This window comes from Vicia villosa, linkage group LG2, assembly GCF_029867415.1.
Source record: "Vicia villosa cultivar HV-30 ecotype Madison, WI linkage group LG2, Vvil1.0, whole genome shotgun sequence".
NCBI lineage: Eukaryota > Viridiplantae > Streptophyta > Magnoliopsida > Fabales > Fabaceae > Vicia > Vicia villosa.
In genome coordinates this window covers 190467984-190476793 of record NC_081181.1, presented here as the reverse complement: position 1 = coordinate 190476793, position 8810 = coordinate 190467984, and the positions used below count along the sequence as shown (strand labels likewise).

General features: G+C 36.1%; 1 non-coding gene across 1 annotated transcript; it reads right to left on the bottom strand.

Moving 5' to 3' along the window:
• Positions 1-8374: 8374 nt before the first annotated feature.
• Positions 8375-8481, bottom strand: LOC131654320 (small nucleolar RNA R71). The gene has a single exon (XR_009299361.1). It is a non-coding gene; the product is annotated as a small nucleolar RNA R71 (small nucleolar RNA).
• Positions 8482-8810: the final 329 nt, after the last annotated feature.

The window sequence follows — 8810 nt, the reverse complement described above, 5'->3', positions numbered from 1 at the left end:
AAAAGAAAGTTGTCGGAATTGAACGAAATTTACATGGCTATGGTAAAACGTCCCCACGGACTCAAAAATAAAGTCGGTTTTCCGAAATTCAGACCCTAAGCCCGACTTTTGATTACGGGAAGAAGCAAAACCGATAAAAAACAGTCCCGAAATGTAAAGATAAGTGCATGAGCAGCTCCGGAATCGTCAAAATAGTATAGTTACATGTAAAGAAGTCGACAAACGGATACATGGTTCAAAAGTTATGTACAAAACGAGAATATGCACCAAAATTGAATAAGTACTATACTATTGATTAAAACAATCGGTACAAATTGAATAAAACAAATTAGTCGGAATATGTATACTATTACCTTTATCACTAACGTCTCTTTCTTTTCTTGGTAGGATTGTGTTCTATGCGTCTCTTAACAACACGGACGGTTGGATTGATCCAAATACCCTCATTATGATCATTTCTAGTACAAGATTCATTCTCATTTTGATCGTTTCTTGTACAAGATTCAATGCCAACACCAATATCACCTTGATCTTCAATGTTTTCATCTACTATTTTGTTAGATAAAAGCACTATAGACCATTTCGTACTTGTCGGATCATTGACATAGAACACTTGTTTAGCTTGAGAGGCTAAAATGAAAGGCTCATCTTTGTACACCCTATTAAGATCCACTTGCAAAAATCCTGACTTATCCATTCGTATGCCACTATTATTTTCAACCCACTTGCAACCAAATACAGGAATCTGAAACTTCGCGTAATCAAACACCAAAATGCGCTCGATAACCCCAAAATATGACAAATTTGCAAATTTCGGATTTAAGTCATTCGCACTTGATATGTGCATTGCTTCAGCTACCAAGGTAACACCACTATTTTGCATAGTACTTTTATCATCCTGTTCTTTGGTATAAAATGTGTATCCATTAATAGCGTATGCGCTATAAGAAAGCACAATTACAGTTGGACCATAGGCTAAACATCTCAACCTTTCTGTTACTGAAGCAGGATCTGAACGATACTTTGAATAAATATGATCCCTAAACCACGGTATGAAACTTCGATTGTGCTCTCGTACTATCCAGTTCTCATTTCTATTTGGATTTAAATCTCGGAGAACAACCTTGTGCATTTCAACATACGGCTCAACCTCAATCTCATTGTGCAGAACATACAAGTGCGCTTGATCCCGTTCGACCATTGATACTGTCACAACTTTATTTCCAATTAGCCTTTTTCCTTCTTTTTTTTCGACAATATGAGATTTGGGGAGTCCAATTGATTGAACATTTGACAGATATTCAGTACAAAACTCAACCGCTTCTTCAACAACGTATCGTTCGGCAATACAACCCTCCGGTCGACTTCTGTTTTTCACGTACCCTTTTAATATTTTCATATAACGTTCAGCAGGGTACATCCATCTCATATAAGCTGGTCCGCACAATTGTGTCTCTTTCACAAGATGAACGACTAGATGAACCATTATGTCAAAAAACGAGGGAGGAAAATACATTTCAAGATCACATAAAGTAACAACTATCTCTTTTTGCAATGTTGGTAAGATCGCGGGATCGACCACCTTACTGCAAATTGACCTGAAGAAGAAACACAGCTTAGTTATTGCGCTTCTTACTTTTTCTGGCAGAATAGAACGTATACCTATTGGTAAAAAATGTTCCATTATAACATGACAATCATGCGTCTTCAAACTCTTTAACTTGAGGTCTTTCATGGACACAAGTCTTCTAATATCTGAAGAGTAGCCTTCTGGAACTTTAACTTCACTGAGGAACTTACACAATGTTTTCTTCTCCTTTCTAGATAAAGTGTAAACAGCAGGTGGCAGATATGTTCGTCTTCCTTTCGTCACGGGTCCCAATTCAGTTCTCATCCCCATGTTTACCATGTCCTTCCTTATGTTAAGGCCATCCTTAGACTTTCCTTGTATATTGAGTAACGTACCTATGACGCTGTCAAATACATTTTTTTTCAATATGCATAACATCCAGGAAATGTCTTACGTACAACGACTTCCAATATGGAAGTTCAAAAAAAATGGACTTCTTCTTCCACCCACCCTTGACAAGTGAATGTGCAAAAGGCTTGCCAAGCTGAGTGCTCACATCTTTCACCTTTTCAAAAATTTGATCACCTGACAAAAAAGGCGGGGCTGTACCATGTTCGGCCTTTCCGTTGAATGCTTTTCTCCACCCACGGTAGTGATGATTAGAATTTAAGAATCTACGATGGCCGAGAAAGACATTCTTCTGACAAAGATCCAATCGTGTCGTATAGGTTTCATCTTCACAAACGGGACACGCCTTTTGACCTTTATTGCTGTACCCGGATAGATTTCCGTATGCTGGAAAATCATTAATTGTTCCAAACAACATCGCCCTCAAATTGAAACTTTCCTTCCTATACCCATCGTAAACCTCCACACCGTTGTCCCACAAAAACTTTAAATCTTCGATTAACGGTGCCAAGTATACGTCTATGTCATTCCCTGGTTGTTTAGGCCCAGAAATTAGCATTGATAACATCATGTACTTACGCTTCATACATAGCCACGGAGGTAGGTTATAGATCATAAGAATCACAGGCCATGTGCTATGCGAGATACTTTGAATACCATGCGGGTTCATTCCATCAGTAGACAATGACAACCGAAGGTTTCTTGCTTCTTTTCCAAATTCGGGATAATCAGTATCAACTTTCATCCATTGTGGTGAGTCTGCCGGATGTCGCAACTTTCCATCAATAATTCTTTCATCTGCATGCCAAGTCAAGTGTCTTGAATCGGTCTCACTACGATACATGCGTCTAAATCTCGGAATTATAGGAAAATACCATAAGACTTTAGCAGGAGACAACTTTTTCTTATATCGAGGGGCACCACATTTAGGACACTCATTCAACGCTGCATACTCGTTTCGAAACAAAACGCAATCGTTTGGACGTGCATGTATCTTATCATAGCTCATGCCAATAGAGGACAACATCTTTTTGGCTTCATACGTTCGATTGGGAAGAACATTATCCTCTGGTAGCATATCTTTCATAAGGGCTAATAACTCTGTGAAACTCTTATCCGACCATCCATTGTCCGCCTTTAAGTTGTACAACTTTAACACCGCAGACAATCTTGTGAATTTTGAACAACCATCATACAACGGTTTCTCTGCATCGCTTACCAACCTCTCAAACATTTTGGGACAATCCGCAAGATCTTCTTCAAGCGCTTCTGCAATCTCTTCGACTCGATCGCAATCGTATGTGTCTGTGCAATCGTCGTTTGAAGCATACTTCCTATTACACCTCGACTCAGCATTCCCGTTACTTTTCTCACCATGCATTGTCCAACATGTATAACTTCTATCAATTCCAAACCGTAGTAAATGGGATCCCAACTGTTTCCCGTCAACCTTACCCCCATAACAGCAACCCAAGCAAGGACACGGCATTCGAAGCGGGTCTTCGGAGTGCTTAACCGCAAACTCAACGAATTCCCATACCCCTTTCTCGTACTGTTTCGACAATCGGTTTGAATTCATCCATGTCTTATCCATGTCTTAATTAAGCTAAACAAATGCTTCTTGGTTTCTCTATCAGGTACTAAGGAATTCTGTCAAGATAATAAATAGCTATCATCATAATAGAATACCTAATCAGAATACCCGATTTCTTAAAGAAGACATTACCTTATTTCAAGGTAATATAAGTCCACAAACCAAAAAATTGGTTGAGAGACACTAAATTGATATTAAATAGAACCATAAACAATAAACTATAAGCAGAAAATAACAAACTATAAGCAAGAAGAAAGGGATAGTAACCTGAATTAGACTTGATGTGGGAGATGGTAGGTTTGAATCGGCGTTGTACAAGTAGAAACCAGAGACTTCAAAGTAACTGTAAAATTAAACACACACACACACGATGCAGTTAAATACAAATATCATAAAAGTGAAGGAAGTATATGCAAACTGTAGCATATTCAACTATTTGTTCAATACCATTATTTAGACCAAAAACTACCCTCTACAGAGGAATAAGAATATATTAGGATTCTAGTTCTACAAAACATTAGTTAGTGGTTGCATTTGTGAAAGCATTTATGAACTGCCTTCAAAATATATGGTTGTTGTGTCTCAATGTCTTCAAGTATTAATAAAAAGAGATAATACTAGTACTGCTAAGCCTCAAACTGAGACTTATCTATAATGAAACAGTGTGCAATTCTCATTAAAAAAACCCTATAAATAGTACCATAAAATATAATAGAAGTAGACAAATCTCACTTTCAATTTCAAAAAGTAAGAGTGGCTAAGCATAGATAGGATAAGGATGGCCACGGTTCAGTCAATAATATTTTATAAGAAGTTTAATTATCAAATACCACTAGGTGGAATAACTTAAACACGTACAGGAAGATGACTGACCAAAATTTATTAACTCAAATAAGTGCTTTTTATTTTATCAAATAAGTGATTTTTTAATAGTCACTAAATCACGAAAGTAACGAGAATTAACATATCTTTTCCATGCATGCATGCTTTGAATTAATAAGAATGTTATTCTATCGTTAATTTCAAAGGATACTATTAAATCTTAATAATCAATAAGATAGCACTCAAAATATCTTCACTAATTTGTCGGTGTCGTGTTGTATTTACACACAACATAACCTACAATCACTCAAATTATCTTCACTCTTTTATGAATATATTTCAACAAGAATCCAATTTCCAAACCAAATATAATCCGGGAATTTTCAAAAAAGAGTCATTAAAATGCAATCATATCAATTACTATTTCTCTTCCCTAAATGCACCTGGACATGTTATAATATCATCAAGTGTAACAAGAAAATTAGTAAGTAAGCGTCCGGTTCATTCACCATAGATGCATGTTTCGGCATAACCGATCCGATTGTCATATTTCGGCATGATATCTCAACTTCACCACTCAATCGACACTAGTAAAAATAACTATAATGTTTCAGCTTAATTGAAAATGATTAAAACCTAAGCAGTATGAATAAAAAGTATGAAGAGAACACTAGAATACAGAATCCTCTCTCAGCATATTCAAAAACCTAAGCAGTATGAATAAGAAGCAGAAGAGAACACTAGAATACAGAATGATATGAACCAGATGATTCAATATGAATAAGAAGCAGAAGAGACAACATAGAAATTACCTAAAGGGATGCAGCAAACCAGAGGCAGAGGGAGAACGGAGAACGGCACTGAAGCGGCGGAGACGGCACTGCACTGAAGCGGCGGAGACGGCTGAAGGTCGTGGCAGGTCGTGGCGGAGGTCGTGGCGGAGGATTGAAATTGATTTAGGGAAGAAATTGATTTAGGGATTCTGTGTTATGTCGCGAAGGAGAAGAAGAGATACTGAGAAATATTGGGGCAAGTTTAATTTGTTCTATTTTAAAACACCTACGAGGGCGCTTTTGAAAAGCGCTTTAGAAGGACCCCCTATGCCAGCGCTTTTTAGGAGAAAAGCGCTTTCGTATCCTACCCCTATAGCAGCGCTTTAGAAAGCGCTTTCGTAGCCCATTCTGTAAGAGCGCTTCTAAAAAGCGCTGTCATACCCCCCCCCCCCCCCCCCCCTTTAAGAGCGCTTTTAGAAAGCGCTTTCATACCCCCCCCTATAAGAGCGATTTTGAAAAGCGCTTTCATTACCCCCCCTTTAAGAGCGCTTTTTTAGCGTGTTTTTTTATTTTGTTTTTAGTGCAACCTATAACAGCGCTTTTTACTAGAAGCGCTTTAGTAGGGGTGCTGCTAAAACTTAAATTTGGCGTAGTGTACGACCCGTGCGGCAGCACTAGTGTCTTACTAGTTAAAATTAGTAATCTCTTTTTCATGTTCTGATAGAAGTTTTCTTTGTATAGAATTTTTTTTTTAAAAACACTTAATTTAGGAGTTTTCATATTAACTCCTAAATTCGGGATTAACTAATGAGTAGCTTTAATATTTAAGTAGTAAATTGTGTAAGAATTTTAAGTTGAGGATAGATAGAAGAAAAAAAAAAGTTCTAAAGTAAATAACATAAAATAAAAGATAAGAGATTGAGAGATGGCACCAGAGAGTCTCCAATAAATCTATTTATAATTAAATGAATATTATTATAGTTAACTCAAATTATCATTATTCAAAACAATTGAGAAAGGTGAATTTTTTAAAATAAGAAATTTAACAATTATCATAATTTAATTTTCATACAAAGCTTAAATTAAGTTTGATTGATCAAATAATCAATCTAAACACAAGTGTTCATACAATAATAATCATAAGAGAGATTTTTCAACTAGTGATAAGTTTGTAAAATAACATGTATTTGCTCACAACGAGTGATAAGGGCACATTATAATTCAGTTTGAGAATTTTTTGGTCTATACTTGGATCAAACATAATTTTATTTTGCCGCCATAATTTTCTTAAGTGTTTTTTTAGAAATTTCTCAATGCCTGTTTTGGAGCTCTTTTATATTTAGTACGGATAAGTTCATGTTATATTATTTTTTACTTTACTGTTATTCTTATCATATCACTTTTACATGTGCCTAAATTTTTTATTATTATTATTATTATTATTATTATTATTATTATTATTATTATTATTATTATTATTATTATTATTATTATATTTAGTATGTTTAGCATATGTATGTGATTCATTTATTGTAATTTTTACGTATATTGCATGTCCGACTAAATTTTTAGAATCTAAAATATGAGTATCGTCGTAAAGACGAGATATGATAAAAATAAAAGCTTCGAGTTTTCATAATAAATATAATTTTTTTGGTTTGGATTGCTCTCTGAAATTTAAATTTTACCGCAAAAGCGAAAATGCAGTGATCCTAGTTTCAGCGCGAAAGTGTAAAAACAATATCTAACCATTAAAATCCAGATTTTTTATTTTTAAAAACATCGACAACACTTTATTAATTAATTATCAACTATTACTTTTCAAAAAAAGAATTTTGAAATTGCAACTTGTTACCTGCGAAAGCAGGCGATTACGTTACTGAAATTCGATACGGACTGTGCGAAAGTGAACAGTATTTTTAAATTAATATTTCTACCAAAAATATTTTCAAGATTAAAATTAGGTGCAGAATTTTATACAAGTCCCAGCGGTACCCAGAAATTACATTCAGGTCTCGGTTTTTATTAATTCTTAAACTAACTTATTTTAATTTGTTTGCAATCAAAACTCTTACTCATAGCCTTAGATTAACATATTTGCAATAGATAATGGTACTCTTTAATATTCGTCTATGTGGGTTCAAACATTTTTATATTACCACGGTATTTCCGTGCACTTGCGTAACGTATCATGTTTTTGGCGCCGTTGTCAGGGAACAATTAATCAATATCATGGCTCTATTGTTGCATTGTATAAACTAAGACACTTTTTACTATTTTTCCCCTTTGGTCGTATGTATGCCAAGTACCCGCACTTCCGAGGATGAGCTAGAGCGACCTGTAGAGAAATCTAGAGTTTTCTTCATTTGAGATGCTGTATCGAACAATTTTGGACCTAACTCGCACTATTGGTTGCGAACGATAATCGTCCTTTTAAGGACTACGCCGTCCCAACCCAATACGAGCCACATTCGAGCATTGCACCCCTTACAATCAAGGTAAATTATTCCCAGTTAAAACCTTCTCTACTGCAAATCGTGCAACTAAACCAATTCTCTAGTAACCCTATAGAGAATCCCAATCTACATATGTTTGTGTTTGTGCAATACATTGACATATTGAAAATAGGTATGGCAATGAGTCGGGTCGGGTATAGATTTCACACTACCCAAACCCGCACTCCAAATGGACATCTGAACCCGAACCCCAACCCCAACCCAAATATTGTTCGGGTGACAAAATAACACTCACGCCCACACCTGTTGGGTTCGGGTTTTTTCACCAAAAGCTGAACCCGCAACAAAATATATAAAATACTTTTTTTCTACAATTTTCCACAATATATATTATACACATATATTTTTTATATATTTATATTTATATATATATATAAGTGGTTGTGATTTCGGGTTTCGGGTATGGGTTTCACACTACCCAAATCCGCACCCAAAATATCGGGTGGCACCCGAATCAAACCCAAACCCAATCAACTCGGATTTTCACCTGTTGACTCAGGTTCGGGTGCGGGTGCGGGTTTACTTGCCATCCCTAATTGAAAAGCAATGCCATAAATCCAGAGGCCACTCGACTATATCTCTTCCCATTTTCCCTAAGGGACACAACCGAAGCCTAGCCGTTGTCCCTGCCATCAAACTCCATCGCTACATGGCATTCTTAGCATGCTACTTCCCACTGAGTAAAACAGCAACGCTAAGAAGCCAAATAAACGATTTCAGACATAAAAATGGCGAATTTCTTTTTGAAGCTTAGGAGAGGTATAAAGATATGATGAGCCTCTTCCCACATCATGGTCTAGAGAAATGGGTTATTATCTGTTCCTTTTATAATGGTCTTCTGTACAACACAAGATTGGCCATAGACGTTGTAGATGGCGGCGCACTAATGGACAAACCCTTTCAAGAAGCCTATCAACTTATAGAAGATATGGTTCTAAACTACTATCTGTAGGGAAGTGAATGTGCTCCTCTAGAAATGTCCCAACCAAAGGTTGGCATCTACGAAGTAAATGGAATTCACCACGCCAATGCTAAAGTAGACGACCTTACTTAAAAAATTAATAATTTTACCCTTACCCTTATTGCTACCACATCTGTTGTAACTCCAAGCTGTGAGATATGTGGAG